Raw genomic sequence first — 16,680 nt, 5'->3', positions numbered from 1 at the left:
TATTTTGTTAATAAAGTTTGACATACGGTACTTTTCTTCTTGTTTTTTTTTTTTTTTTGCATTTGCTGTAGGATTTTGTAGCATTTCCTGTAGCGCAGCTCCATCAGGTAGATACGTAACTCAACCCCAGCCACTATAGTACGCTATTTTACCAGATATTTAGTGCGCCTTATAATGCGGTGCGCCTTATGGTGCTGAAAATACGGTAACCTGTTGACTTAATCGGCTTCCAATTACATATTTTGTTATGTATTTACTACAGTAAATGACTTCCCATTCATTGTTTAGGTATTTTTGGCACTCCTCAATTGCAAACGTGTTAACAGATTCAGAGAGAATTTATGAAATAAAGGTTCTGAAATAAGGGAAAAAACAAGGCTAATGTAATCGCAAATTTGTTTAATTTGTATTTTTATATATGGTCCAAGTTTGTGTGATCTGGACTTGTAGATGAATAACGAACAAAACAGTTCTGCTGCAATGCCTGAGTACTTTATGACACTAATCAGCTCTGAATTATCCATCACCTCTAAACTGACATTAGACAGAAATGTGGCCATGCAAATTCAAGCCTATTTATCAAATTTGGCCACATTTTATTAATTATATTCTAGCTGTGAACAAAATGCTGCATTATGTTGGTTATGAAAGGGCAGAGAAACAAAAAAAAATGCCTCTCCTCCTCTCCCGCTCTGCACGCGCTCAGCCTTTGCTTTGCAGGGTTGCTCTCCTGTTCAGATGGCTGCAGAGACAATAATGACCCAACAGATGGGTTTATTAGAGGGCGGTTAAGGCAGCCAGTGGGTGGTTGGTTCAGAGGGAACCAAGAGCCGCAGCGCCGGGAGTTCTGGGTGAAAAAGAGAGTGACAGGAAGCAACTCTGGCTCCGGTTGCTGATCCAATAGGCAGGACTTCTCTGTCATAATGATCTCAACCTTTACAACTGTGTGTGATTGTCTGTGTCTGCTGGCTTCTTGGAAAACACACCCACACATATGTGCACTCTTGCTTATGTATTGCATTCATCCTTTTGCATTTGTACATTTTGGTACATGTCCCTCCCCCTGAGGCGTGTGCATTGTCTTTTGACATTTAAATAAAGACTGTGCTGGCTTTGTTAGCTACCTGTGTGTTAAAGCTTGTTTAATATGTCATCTGTCTCCTTCTGCCTCTCCATTCAGCGGGCTTAGTGTGCATGCTTTGCATCCGCAGCCCCTGGAGTTTGAAAGGGGGCTCCTGAAACCCTTGTTAGTGTCTCGGCGAGGGTATTTGTGTGCGTGCTCCCCTGGAGGAAGCCTCTCTCTGCAATACGGGACAATATGGACCACATCAGATCATGCAGGAGCCTCATTGTTCTCCTCGCAATTCAAGGTTGCTCCAGCACTTGTTAGCAGTCGCTCGTCTCAATAGAGTTAGTTTAGCAAATCAAAGCCAGATAATTGGACAAGATGATGATGCTGACGAATGAAAGGAATGAAGCCATGAAGCCATGAAAGGGGGGGAATTTGATGATGGCATGATTGGCACACTGTTATTAGTGAAAAGCAATATTTTTCAGTACAGGATTTTGAGACTAATCAATTTTATTGCTTTTCTTTTTGAAGGCCTTTCAAATGCTCTTAAACTGCATGCCAATAATACACTGCAAAAACTCAAAATACTAACAAGAATATTTGTCTTATTTCTGGTTAAAATGTCTCATTTTTAGTCAAAAAGTCTAATTACATTCAAAACAACAGTCACCGGAAAAATAACTTTTTTTTTTTTTAACAATTTTCACTTGTTTCAAGTAGATTTTCACTTAAAATAAGTAGAAAAATTTGTCAGTTGAACAAGAATTTTTTTGCTTGTAATGAGAAGATAAATCTTGTCCCAAGGCAGATTTTTCTACTTATTTCAAGTGAAAATTTACTTGAAACAGGTGAAAATTGTCCAATAACAAGTTATTTTTCCGGTAATGACAAAAAATTAGACATTTTAACTAGAAATAAGACAAATATTCCTGGTAAGATTTTGAGTTTTTGCAGTGTAGACTTGTGTTTTGAGCTTTGTTTTAAATATCTTTACCTATAAAGAAATTTCAAACCATTTCTGTGAAATATTATTCCCTAAGAGGGAAAAAGTTATTTTTTTCAAGTATTAATTTAACCAGAAATTAACAATCTGAATGAATTATTCTGCTTTCCCTATAGCATTTTGTAACTTTTCCTTCCTGCACAAAAATCAATTATTATATTTATTTCTTGGTTAATGAAAATGTAAGTCCCACTAGCAGCAGAGTTTGTGATTTCTGTGCCCTGCTCTGGCGACACACCGAGGGAAACGCCTCAGAGCATTTTATGCTACTTAGAGACCACTCAGCTGAGGAGAGAAATGCGCACGAAACCTGGAGGGAGAAATCAAAGGCTTGTTAGGGCTGGGTCGAGGGTCCTTCATGGTCTCTCACCTCCAAAACCTCAGACCAAGACCCACCAACCCCATCTGGATGCTGGAGACTCCCCACCCCCGCCGCCCCCGCCGCCCCCCCTGCTTCTTAAAAGGTCACTCAGCGTTGGCCTCACTCCACAGCTCCACAACTGTGGCAAGAATCACACTGAAGCATGTGATAAGTGAGATTTTATCCCTGTTTCCTTTTCTCAGGGTGTATATATATATATATATATATATATATATATATAAATATATCTCTTTTGCTGTCTAACTTTAACAATATCCACATTTATCAGGTTTAAAAGGATCCCATTTGGCCTTTTAGGAACATAATCGAACATTTAAAATGATCCACTCTCCACTTTCATTCTTCCCCAACTTCCAAAAAGGAAAACGCTATCGACACCTTTGACTTTTTCAAATGCATTTTGTGTTTGTTGTTTTTTTTAGTGGGGTGCATTACAAACAAAAAAGGGCCTTTCATACGGTGGCCGAGACCCGCCATTGCTGAAAATAAAAGTAAACGCTGCACACAGAAACAAACGCAGCTGCAAATAAAATAAATGCTGCAAACAAAAAGAAACGCCGCTGCAAATAAAAGAAACGCTGCAAATAAAAGAAACGCCGCTGCAAATAAAATAAAAAAACTACGCAAATAAAAAAGCTACAATGGAAGTGAATTACCGGGGACTATTTTTGCTGATGCACCGGTGTTGCACATTAAAAATTACACGTTGAACACTAACCTTTTCACTTATTTTCTCGTTCGTTGTTCTTCTTATTCCTTGCTCTTCTTATTTCTTCCTTTTCACTTACGTCTTCGTCTTCTTCTTCTCCTCTCACGTAAAAAACACCGGTGCATCAGCAAAAATAGTCCCCGGTAATTCACTTCCATTGTAGCTTTTTTATTTGCGTAGTTTTTTTATTTTATTTGCAGCGGCGTTTCTTTATATTTGAAGCGTTTCTTTTATTTGCAGCAGCGTTTGTTTTTATTTGCAAAGCATTTCTTTTTATTTGCAGCAGCGTTTCCTTTTATTTGCAGCGTGCAATGGCAATGGCGGGTCTCGCCACCGTACTTTCATCCGTCAGGAGAGTACGGTGTCTGAGACCCGCCATTGCTGAAAATTAAAGAAAAGCTGCAAATAAAAACAAACGCCGCTGCAAATAAAAGAAACGCTGTAAATATAAAGAAACGACGCAAACAAAAAAGCCACAACGGAAGTGAATTACCGGGGACTATTTTTGCCGATGCACCGGTATTTTTTACGTGAGAGGAGAAGAAGAAGACGAAGAGGACGTAAGTGAAAAGGAAGAATAAGAAGAGCGAGGAATAAGAAGAACAACGAACAAGAAAATAAGTGAAAAGGTTAGTGTTCAACGTCGCTACGTGTAATTTTTAATGTGCAACACCGGTGCATCGGTAAAAATAGTCCCCGGTAATTCACTTCCGTTGTGGCTTTTTTATTTGCTGCGTTTTTTTATTTTATTTGCAGCGGGGTTTATTTATATTTGCAGCTGGGTTTCTTTATATTTGCAGCATTTCTTTTATTTGCAGCGGCGTTTCTTTTTGTTTGCAGCATTTATTTTATTTGCAGCGGGGTTTATTTATATTTGCAGCGTTTCTTTTATTTGCAGCGGCGTTTATTTTTGTTTGCAGCATTTATTTTATTTGCAGCGGGGTTTATTTATATTTGCAGCTAGGTTTCTTTATATTTGCAGTGTTTCTTTTATTTGCAGCGGCGTTTATTTTTGTTTGCAGCATTTATTTTATTTGCAGCGGCGTTTGTTTCTGTTTGCAGCGTTACTTTTATTTTCAGCAATGGCGGGTCTCGGCCACCGTAGGAAGAGATATAAACACACTCACATTCACACACATGTGCCCAAAACAATACACCTTATGGGCACCCCTGCACGGACTCAATTCAGCCATGTCTGTAATCCTCCTAATCTGCCATCATGACCCAAGGTGATGCCATGTCACTACAAGTGTTTGGCTTTGCTTTGAACTCAGCCATGTTGACACTCCACGTCTCCCCAGAAACTCCACCTGACCCTAGCCCAGCCCTCCGGCCTCCCCTCGGCGGCGGCGCGGCTCCTTCTGCCCTGTCTCAAGCAGCTACATCGTCTCAGGCACAGTTTGGCCCGGAGCCGACACCACAGCGCACGGCGACCCTGATTCAGGTGGAGTAAATATAGTCCGGCCTGACACGGAGAGAGGACACTTCCCTGCACCTGAGATGTAAACAAACTTAAGCAAGCAAAAAGCCCCGCGCCTAAAGCATTGCTCACAAAAGCTTTACGATATCCACCGCTGACAAAAGATGATGCCAGAGTCTCTAACACCTCACTTTTGCCTGCTACTCTCTCGTTACATGACATGGGCGTTTGCAGCCGAGCACCAATTGGCATGACAGTGTGACCCCCAACCTTTTTTCTTGCCTGTCCCCACATCTCATCCCCTCCCGTATCTTTTTCTCCTTTCCTTTCCTTGTCCCCTCATCATCGGTGTCACTCCCCCCCACCCTCCAACAGAACTCTCACCCACACGCCTGCTCTTCCCTCCGTGACAATATCCTGGTAATGGTGGCCTTTGTTTTTCTTGGCCCGGGCGCCTGGATTTGTCAGGACGCATTTCCTGCCCGCAGACTGAGGGGGCTGCTGCTGCGTGGCAATCTGGGCTCACTTCTCAGGCAGCTAAACCCTTTGACACTGTGCTTTTTAATTAAAATTACATTATGATTAATCAGGCAGAAGGAGGGGCCCTCCCCCTCACTTGCACTCCCTTCCACCTCCTCCTCCTCCTCCCCCGTCTCTCCTCTCGCTCCTCCTGCTCCGTTTCCAGGCAGGTTTGATTACAACCTGTGACGGACGTTCCTCACTGCCAAGTTGCTAAAGATGTGCTGGCAGATGCGGCGGACTGGCCAGCTTGTCGAGCCCCGGGGTTGCAGGCGGCTAGGGAGAGTGGGAGAGAGTGACAGAGGAAGGGAGTGGATGGAAAAAAAAAAGACTAGGAGGAGCGGCGATGGAAAAAGAATATGCCAAGGAGAGCGTGTTTAACGAAAGACAGTGACTGTGTTTCCATGCATCAATAACCCTTTTAAAACCCGAATATTGGAAATAACCCGAATTTGCACGGCCATGTAAACACCAATAACCCCTTTGAATAGCCAGAATTTGCTCATATTCGGCGGAATATGAGCCCTGGGTTACTCCTTTTAAAACCTGAATATTGGGTCATGTAAACGCCAAACGGAATATCCCCATCAAATGGAACAGGAATTAGTTTTCTGCACATGCTCTGTTCACAAGGAATCCTGGTCTTTTGAGTCCAGGAAGTTCTTCTAAACACGGAGAAACCAAGACCAGGAGGAGACTAATCACTTCATAAATGTAATGAAGGATATGAACATTTCTGCATTTGTAGACGGTAGAAAGTACCGGGATAGAAGATTTACAAGAAGGTGAGAGAAAAGTTGCGCGAAGCAGCATTTGTTTTGAATTTGGATACAGGAAGAAGAAGCAGAAATGATGTTCTCCGTGCGTCGCTGGTTTGATCCAGATATCCCAAATGATTAATTACCATGTAAACGGAATATTCCTAAAGTTTCAGTTTCCGGAATATTAGCAATAACCCAGATTTTGACTGCATGTAAACGTAGTCAATGTACACTACAAGGAAAGGAAATCAGGAGGAAAGAGAGAAAAGTGATTCCAAGTCTTCCAGACACTCAGGAGACGGGGACGAGTGTCAGGCAGAGACGACCGTATTGATCTGCAGAGGGAAGAAACAGTGAGGCATGAAGCAGGGAATGAGCGGAACAAGGCGGCTGGGTACAAGAGGCCACGCTGAACTCCAGTCAGCACTCAGAGTCTTTATCTCACAGGTGTAGCGGCACAGACCGTAACCTGGAGCCCTGTGTATGTTTGCTTGTTTAATCAGCCTGAAACTGTCATGTTACAGGTATGTAGAGACCTAAAAACAAAAGACAGAGCTGATGAAGAGCATGTCGGGGACAAGACCTCCACAGTACAATCGAATAAAACAAGAAGACTGGACGCTGAGGGATCCAGGCGATTCCATGTTGCATGAGTGAAGACTTTTAGACTTGATTTGGCCGTGGTGAGATCTTTCCAATTTATAAAAACTGTTTCTGTCTCTTATAAACATTTGTATATGGCAATATTCCCTACAAGTTTCCTTTATAAGAGCATTTCCTGCAGCTGCTGTTAGCACCTTATATGTTAATGTTATTTTTCTTCCAGACTGTGGTAAAAAAAAATAATCAGTGTTTGAATTTGAATCTCCGTGCTACGTGATGGACATTTACAAAGATGATTACGTGTGGTGAAGACTTATTTAGCATTGACGCAGACGAGGAAGGAATATTATCAAGTGTAAAACAGATACCAGATGTGGAAAAGAGTTTTACCTTTTGAACGTAATTTCTGTCAAAATCTTGTCAATGTCAAACTTCATTAACCTTGTTCTGTCTTTGGATCAAAATGACCTCATTCTCCTGTTCCTTCTTTCCTCCTGTCTCTCCTTCCTTCTTCCCTTCCTTCTTTTCTCCCCTCGTACATTCTTTCCTTCCTTCTTTTTTTCCTTCCTTCTTTTTTTCCTTCCTTCTTTTTTTCCTTCCTTCCTTCCTTCCTTCCTTCCTTCCTTCCTTCCTTCCTTCCTTCCTTCCTTCCTTCCTTCCTTCCTTCCTTCCTTCCTTCCTTCCTTCTTTCCTCCCTTCTTTCATTCCTTCCTTCTTTTCTCCCTTCCTTCCTTCTTTCCTTCCTTCCTTCCTTCCTTCCTTCCTTCCTTCCTTCCTTCCTTCCTTCCTTCCTTCCTTCCTTCCTTCCTTCTTTCCTCCCTTCCTTCCTTCTTTTCTCCCCTTGTACATTCTTTCCTTGTTTTCTCCTTTCCTTCCTTCATTCTTTTTTCCCTTCCTTCCTTCCTTCCTTCCTTCTTTTTTCCCTTCTTACCTTCCTTCCTTCTTTCCTCCCTTCCTTCCTTCTTTTTTCCCTTCCTTCCTTCCTTCCTTCCTCCCTTCCTTCCTTCCTTCCTTCCTTCCTTCATTCTTTTCTCCCTTCCTTCCTTCTTTTTTCCCTTCCTTACTTCCTTCCTTCCTTGCTTCCTCCTTTTCTCCCTTCCTTCCTTCTTTTTTCCCTTCCTTCTTTCCTTCCTTCTTTTCTTCCTTCTTTCCTTCCTTCTTTTCTTCCTTCCTTCCTTCCTTCTTTTCTTCCTACCTTCCTTCCTCCCTTCTTCTCTTCCTCCTTCCTTGACCCGGAGACACCACAAGGGTTAAAAAAAAAATATTCTTAGAAAGGACTTGATTTTGTATTTAATATTGCGTATTGTGTTGTGTATTCATCTCTAGTTGTTTACCTCTCCTCCCTGAATCTTCCAGGCCTGAGTGTCCTGTGGCCTCATAGACAGGCAGTATTAAAACCAGTGGGTGGTCTTTCACCGTCACTGGGCAGAAGCCCCTCATCACAGCACATTAATTACACACCCTTAGTAGATCAAACCAGCCACTCCTGTTCATGCATGACACAGACTGAGAATTCAGCAAAGCGTGCATTGCTTAAAATCGAGTAAAACAGCCTTGCTGCTTGCTGTCACTTTGATGCCCCTGTCCCTGGTTTAGAAGCAGTCTGCAGTCCACTTGTATTTATTTTATTCACTGAATCTAAGTGAATACCTACGACGGAGTATTAGGGCCAAACTAAGACAAAAAAAAGGAAGTTACGAGAATAAAGTCGTAATGTTGCGAGAATAAAGTCTTAATAGAATAAAGTCGTAATATTATGAGAATAAAGTCGTAATATTATGAAAATAAAGTCGTAATATTATGAGAATAAAGTCATAATATTATGAGAATAAAGTCGTAACATTACGAGAATAAAGTCGTAATTTATGAGAATAAAGTCGTAATATTATGAGAATAAAGTCGTAATAGAATAAAGTCGTAATATTACGAGAATAAAGTCGTAATATTATGAGAATAAAGTCGTAATATTATGAGAATAAAGTCGTAATTCATGAGAATAAAGTCGTAACATTACGAAAATAAAGTCGTAATTTATGAGAATAAAGTCGTAATTCATGAGAATAAAGTCGTAATATTATGAGAATATAATTTATGAGAACTCTAAGAAGAGCATCTTCTCCCTGTGTTAAAACGAGGAATATTGAGCATCTTGTGAAGTTATATTTATATATTTATAATATATTTAATATTACGACTTTATTCTCGTAATATTACGACTTTATTCTCAAAATATTACGACTTTATTCTCAAAATATTACGACTTTATTCTCGTAATATTATGACTTTATTCTCGTAATTTCCATTTTTTTTTGTCTTAGTTTGGCCCTAATACTCCGTCGTAAATACCAGTGTGGCTGCTGAAGAGATAAAGAAAATGTCAGTGATTTTTCTCATAATTATCCATCCATGATGTTGATGCACAAATGTGTGCACCTGTACTTGCACATAAAACGTGCAGTGCTGCAAGTACAGTAGCATAAGCAGTGATTAATTCATGTTTCTAAAAAATGTGGGTGTGCATGTAGGTGTGCACATGCATACTTAATGTCCATGCATGAATTGACAAGTTGCTCCTCTCTGGCTTGACCCAGTCGTGAACTCTGTTGCCCTTGCGATCCATACGTATCATTTACCCACTGCCCTCCCTGCTGTCTCGCCTAATGCACGGAGGCGTGAAACACCTCGTAATGCTCAATCACAGCAGGGCACAGCATGCTAGGAGCCATCCAGAGTGACAGCACAGGACCAGGGAGGCGGCTGGCTGAGGGAAGAAATGCCACATCGCCCTTAGGGAAAGGAAGAGAGGGGAGGTGGAGGAGGAAGAGGCGAGAAGGGTGAGGGACTCAAGGGGCTTGCAGGCTAGGGAGAGGGGGAAGGGGAACAGGGGTTCAAAATGGGGTTTAAGATGGTCTGTGTTCATGTGGTTTTATCAAAGTTAGCTGTTCACCTGCAAAACCCACTGTTACGGTGTCTTGTATCAAGGACTAAAGTAGTTTGAACGCATCTTTAAACCTTTATGGCTCCAGCAGGTAGCCTACTACTCTGTTGCCTGAAAACAGGTCAACGGTTCACAGCGACATGTTTCATCTTTGTTGTAGGACATCTGCTCAGCCATCAAACACTTATTTGAGTGCTGCATGGCAGCCCAGATCATTGACTGTGTTTCCATGCATCAATAACCCTTTTAAAACCCGAATATTGGCAATAACCCGAATTTGCACGGCCATGTAAACACCAATAACCCCTTTGAATAACCAGAATTTGCTCATATTTGGGTTTTTAAAAACCTGAATATGAGCCCTGGGTTACTCCTTTTAAAACCCGAATATTTGGTCATGTAAACACCTAACAGAATATCCCCATCCCCAATATCCTGGTCTTTAGAGTCCAGGAAGTTCTTATAAACACGGAGAAACCAAGACCAGGAGGAGACTAATCACTTCATAAATGTAATGAAGGATATGAACATTTCTGCATTTGTAGATGGTAGAAAGTACCGGGATAGAAGATTTACAAGAAGGTGAGAGAAAAGTTGCGTGAAGCAGCATTTGTTTTGAATTTGGATACAGGAAGAAGAAGCAGAAATGACGGTAATTACATCATGATGTTCTCCGTGCGTCGCTGGTTTGATCCAGATATCCTGAATGATTAATTACCATGTAAACGGAATATTCCCAATGTTTCAGTAACCGGAATATTAGCAATAACCCCAATTTTGACTGCATGTAAACATAGTCAGTGAAGTTTTTTTCCCCGCACATTGAGACCGGAGGAAACGCAGTGTGTGTTTATTCAAAAACATGACGGTCATGAGCCAAGAGAAGGCGAGTTTCGCAACATGGAGATATTGTCATTACAGTAATCCCTGGTTTTTCGCAGGGGTTACAAAAAGTTCCAAAAAGAACCCGTGATAAGTGAAATTCTTTTTACAATTATTATAGAAGGTTCAAATTGCAGAGATCAGCACCGCCTCACACGTATTCCTGCTCTTCTGAGCTGCTGCATCCCGACTCTGTAGCGTCTTTTTCTCCTAAAGCCGCGGTGCAGGAGTGTTTTTACCAGAGAAGAAAATAGTTATAGGTCGTTTTGTCGCTCTTTTTTCTTCTGGGCAAAAAGATTGTTATAAACCAACACCATGGATTATATCTGAGACTGTAATGAACGATTCATCAAAGTTCCCGTTCTTGAGCTGCTGCTGAAGCTCATTGGTCGTTCTCAGCTTGTTGCTAAGCGACCAACGTTATTGACACAGGAAGAGAAGAAGCGGGGAGACTGTTTGGCCAATCAGAATCCAGAACACAAGGCACAATGTAAATCCATACAGTACCTGCTGAAATGAAGGCTAGAGGGGATTAATGGGAGCATTTAAAATAACTAAATAGTTACTTTTCATAGTAACGCATTACTTTTTGGTCTAAGTAACTGAGTTACTAACTGAGTTACTTTTTTAATGAAGTAACTAGTAGCTAGTTACTATTTTTCAGTAACTAGCACAACACTGTCAGGCATCAAACACTTATTTGAGTGCTGCATGGCAGCCCAGATCATTCCTATTATAGAATAGTGTCATTGTTCATATACATGTCATGGTCATGCATGTAATAACGGATCATGACAGGTCAGGTCGTTTATACTCTAAAAGTTCTCCACCTGTCTGACAGGCGACACCCTTATGTCAGCGGTGGACCTTTACTTTGTCCCTGTTCACACTACGCTCCAGCATGTATATTTATAAGGTTTCTCACTTTCAGGGAGCATACAATTACACAATTACACAGGGATTCAAATGATGCGGAACCAGAAAAGGCGTTCTTGGTTTTTCTGCAATTCTGACCTCTATGGGATGGAAAAAATCCAAAATACAGTTTAAAGTAATAAGAAAGGACACATAAAATGTTTGTATTACGATCATGAGATCATGACATTATCCTGTAAACTCTTTTGTTGTATTCTGGTGTAAATTTAACAGAGAATCTGCCAAAGGTGCAATCAGTCTTTTGATAGTAAGTTATTGCCATAATAAGATTAAGCTGCACCACATGTGGAAGTGCAAAGTATGAAATGTATATGAACATTTTCCTCTAACCGTCCTCTAAAACGTCCTAATCACGTTAACTATACACCAAAAACTATTGATCAGCAGCTTCCGTTTTCCTCTTTACAGAACTGTTGAGCTGCTCAGTTCAGATCATTCTACAACATATTGGATACATTTCAAGATGTTCTCATTCCTTTCACAATCGGATGTCCTAGAAGGAAAAAAGCAGTTCCCATCATGACACTCCCACCACTGTGTCTCCTGCTGTAATGCCCTCCATACTTTACTCTCCCCTTTCAAACGAAAAGATTATAGTTTAACGTTTACCTTCTAAAGAGAACTGCTCTTGACCATCAAGGGATTTTTTCAATTATTTTTTTTTAAACATTTTTGCCAAATAGACTTGGGATGATATTTCTTTGCCACAATGGCAAAATGGTCTGGTCCAAAGTTTTCACGAGTGGCTTTGCAACCCTGTGTATGCTGGAAATTACGGTGGCCGACAAGAGCCAAACGCACCAAACGCACTGCAACGGCCTAATGCGTCTCAGTTAAGGAAAACGGCTTCAAGTACAGAAACGATTCAAATTCACAAACTCAAACCAGGTACAAAAAGAGGAACGTGGTGCAAATGAAAAAATGCGTTGCAAATAGAGAAATGATGCAAAGCACAAAACGATATAAAACAAGAAACCATCTTCAAAAGAAAAACGCTTATAACCGGTCACTACAAGCGGAAGTGCTCCAAAGCTGCAGGGAGTGCTCTCGGCGTAACAGCTCAATGGACAGACACACGGGATGTAGAGAGAGACCGAACAGCTGACGGTAACGTTAAAATATAATAAAGAAACGTCTCGTAATGTACAATGATATAAACCACATTATATCACATTACCGTTCCCGCTGTATGTTTAAACCATGGATGTAAACACTGTGGTTCAGTCAGCTTTTCGGTCTCTGTTACGCCGAGAGCGCCCCCTGCAGGTTTGGAGGAACGTCCGGTTGTAGTGACCGGTTATGAAGCGTTTTTCTTTTGAAGATGGTTTCTTGTTTTATATCGTTGTGCTTTGCATCGTTTCTCTATTTGCAGCAGCGTTTGATGATGCTGCATTTGTCTTTGTTTTTTGCAGCACGTTTTTTCATTTGCACCACGTTCCTCTTTTTGTAGCTCGTTTTGAGTTTGTGAATTTGAATCGTTTCTGTACTTGAAGCCGTTTTCCTTAACTGAGACGCATTGCAGTGCGTTTGGCCCTTGTCGGCCACCGTAGAAAACCATCAGCAACTCTTTTTCTTTTTGAAAATCATATCATGTGGGTCTCACAAACTGGCAATCGTCCCTGCATTATGTTTAGCAGGTGTCATTCATTCAGTCAGCAAAGATGAAATTAAAAAATGTATTGCTCACAATAGCAGCAGATGGCATCAAAGAGTTCCTCGCTTTCAGGGAGCATAACATTATATACAATTACCCAGGTTTACTTTGGATGGCCAGAGTGTTGTGAACTGTGTTGAACTGAACATGATCAGAATTGTGTGCTGGAAAAGTGCTGGAAGTGGAAAACATTGGTGGAATAAGAAGAATAATAAGAAGGAGAAGGAGGAAGAGGAGGGATGGAGAGGGAAGGATGTGGAGAGTGAGAGAACAGCAACATACGGAAGTCACACTTGTGAAACTGAAGGTGTGAAGGTGTCTTTATCATGTTTAAAGGCAGCTTTTTGGACGTCTGTTGAAAACTCATCAGCTTTGCTGCTTAATCTTTCTTTGAATTGTACATTTTAGCGAGAAACTCGGCTGAAATATTCATTTAGATTGATTAATTTAGACTTTTTTGAACATTTGTTTGAAAACTGTATGCATAATGATAATGATTAAAACATAAATAATGTAAACCAAAAAACCATCAAATATTTGAAATGTAAAGCTAATTTTACGTTATCCTATCAAATGCCAAAACCATCTACTGTATACACTTAGACGCCTTAACCATCAGGAAAGACACATTTTTCTGACTCACTGCCACCTTCTCTACTTGTAAAAACCTGACTAGCTAGCATCTGAAAAATGTTACACATACATACATGAGCATGAGAGTGTGAGACACTGATACTGGCAAAAGGCTCACACTGATGCAAATGCTTTTTTTGCTTCAAGTCAGCACAAAATTGTAATGCAGGAAATGCAAACAAGAGGACGGATCTGTTTCCAGACTGGCAGAACCTTGCGTGTCCTTGTCCATGCCCTGTGGACTCATGCCCAGGACCCGGGCCTCTTCTAGGCCAAGTTGCCCAATGGTCCAGTTAATCATATGCAGCGCCATGAGGAAGGTTTTGCTGGTTCATGCCAGTTTATGCCTCCGTAACGGCGGGGTGTCAAGGCCAGAGCTGCAGTAAGAGGGTTGCCTGACAGACTGCTTTGGCATGGTAGAGCTTGGCTGGGATGTGGAGATGAGTGGACCCCTCAGAACTCAAACCTCCTCCCGATGTTCGTCCCAGTGTCCAGGTCCCGCTGGGAGGCCGTCGACCCCGCTGGCTGTGTGGACAGAGACCCCGCTGACCAGCACAAACATTGTCATTACTGCGTCTCAGCAGGGAGAAAAACCTCTGAGGGCCAACCAGAATCAGTCCCATCCAGAATGTTGGAGCCTCACTTTGAAAACTAGGAGATGGCAACGTATCAGGAGAGATGGAAATATATATACAGGACTGTCTCAGAAAATTAGAATATTGTGATTTTCTGTAATGCAATTAAAAAAACAAAAATGTCATACATTCTGGATTCATTACAAATCAAAAAAAATATTGCAAGCCATTTATTATTTGAATATTGCCAATCGTGGCTTACAGCTTAAGAAAACTCAAATATCCTATCTCAAAAAATGTGAATATTCTGGGAATCTTAATCTTAAACTGTAAACTAGGGCTGGGCGATTTTGGACAAAAATAAATCCTGATTATTTTCTCTGAAAACCCGATTTTCGATTTCGATTTCGATTTTTTTGGTAAAACTACAACAGACAATGGAATAAATTGTTTCAAATATCTTATCTTTATTTTTAAAGAAAAATAGCAAACAAATTTCCCTATTGGAAATGAAGTGCAATTGAAAGATACTGTAAATCCTCCTTGAGTTTAGTAAAGTGACAACATTTACAATTTTCTTGACCAAACAAAGATGACTAGACGAGCTCTGTCTGTAATGCAGCCAGCTGCAAAAAAGGAAAATTGTTTTTCTGATTTTCCTTTTTTTAACATCGTCTTGATTAATAAATCTGATTTAGATTTAAAATCGATTAATCGCACAGCCCTAGTGTAAACCATAATCAGCAATATTAAAATAATAAAAGGCTTGCAATATTTCAGTTGATTTGTAATGAATCCAGAATGTATGACATTTTTGTTTTTTTTAATTGCTTTACAGAAAATAAAGAACTTTATCACAATATTCTAATCTTCTGAGACAGTCCTGTGTGTGTGTGTGTGTGTGTGTGTGTGTGTGTGTGTGTGTGTGTGTGTGTGCGTGTGTGTGTGTGTGTGTGTGTGTTTTGCATGGACATTAGCACATTGAAATTAAATCCAAATTTGATGTTAATGCGTCCACGTTTATTGTTGGCTTTGTCTCGAACACAACAAAACCCAATCAAATTAAAAGCATCAAAATATAAAAAAAAGCAAAACAATTTAACAGTGTCATTCAAAAATAAAACACACAGCAAAACAATGTGTTGGAGAGGAAACAGGAGGAAGCAGAACGCTTATTTAGTCCTGTCCCTTCCTCACAATATCATATCATATATAACCTATAAAAATTAAAGAAATTAAAAGAAAAGAAAAGAAGGAAAAGACAAAATAAAAAAAATAAATACAACACAAACAACCAAATAAACCAGATCAGTCATAATTGAACCGGTCTCCTACAAGATCCTAAATTCAAGAGTCCAATCTCCCAGTCTCCTCTACGATGATCCACGACCAGCCATGAATGCAGGCAGTTACATTTGTATCGTATACAATCCATCCCACAAAGAACAAAATAATCAATTCAATTCAATTTTTTTGTATAGCGTCAAATCATAACAAAGGTCGTCTCATGACGCTTCACAACACGGAAAACAGAGATAAAAGTGATCAGATACAACACATCATAAAATAATGTATAAAAACATAAGCATCAGAAAAAGATCCGATCAAATGTAATTAATGAAAGCAAGATAACGATTAGGAACAAAAGTTTAAGACCTATTAAGGGCATCTTGGGATATTGTAAGTACATGCCATCAACAATTTATGAATACTTAGATTTCCCTCAGTGCAACCATTGAAAGGTTACTGATTTAGTTTAGTTTAGTTTAGTTTAGTTTAGTTTATTGGTCCTTTTCAATTCCCAGTACAGGTGCAATTCGTCTGTGCCATACAAAAAAAAACCATATATAATATGTATATATATATATATATATATATATATATATAATCTTTATACCATTCTACTAATCACCAAGGACAGAAAAGGCGTAGACAGAAGCCTAAGCTTATAACGCCTACCCTTTTCACAAAAAAATGTTAGTTTTATAAACTAGTACAGTGTCATACAGTATTTGCGTAATCAATAATACAATAGTATTTACACATACCTACACATATACATTCATAAATACATACACGCATACTGTGTATACATATATATATATATGTATACATACACACATACACATATCCATACATGCCCATGTGTATTATCCCTTTGTTTTATTTGTATTAATCATTTTGTATATATAGGTGCTTTTGAATTGTAATAACGTGCTACATATTTTCATTTCAGTATTTAAACTGTTCCACAGACTAAGTCCTGTCACTGAGATCATCGTTGTTTAACGTTGGTTCTTGCCTTTGTTTTCCTGAACATAAATGTTCCCCTGAGTTCATATCGGCTAACTCAGCGGTCGGCAACCCAAAATGTTGAAAGAGCCATATTGGAACAAAAACACAAAAAACTAATATGTCTGGAGCCGCAAAAAATGAAAAGTGTGAGCCTTATAATGAAGGAACACATGCTGCATGTATCTATATTAGTTATTACTGGGGGAAGATTTTTTTTTTCATTATGCACTTTGAGAAAAAAGTCGAGATTTCAAGAAAAAGGCGAAATGTCGAGATTAATGTTGAAGTACAATTTCGA

At 39.9% G+C, this 16,680-nt stretch overlaps 1 pseudogene; it reads right to left on the bottom strand.

The window, feature by feature from the left end:
- The window catches only part of LOC133461390 (kinetochore protein Spc25-like), a 43,199-nt pseudogene extending 29,374 nt beyond the window's left edge, over nt 1–13,825 (bottom strand).
- Nucleotides 13,826–16,680: the final 2,855 nt, after the last annotated feature.

This window comes from Cololabis saira, chromosome 15, assembly GCF_033807715.1.
Source record: "Cololabis saira isolate AMF1-May2022 chromosome 15, fColSai1.1, whole genome shotgun sequence".
NCBI lineage: Eukaryota > Metazoa > Chordata > Actinopteri > Beloniformes > Belonidae > Cololabis > Cololabis saira.
The sequence above is the reverse complement of the archived record's forward strand: the minus strand, read 5'-3'. Positions and strand labels throughout refer to the sequence as shown.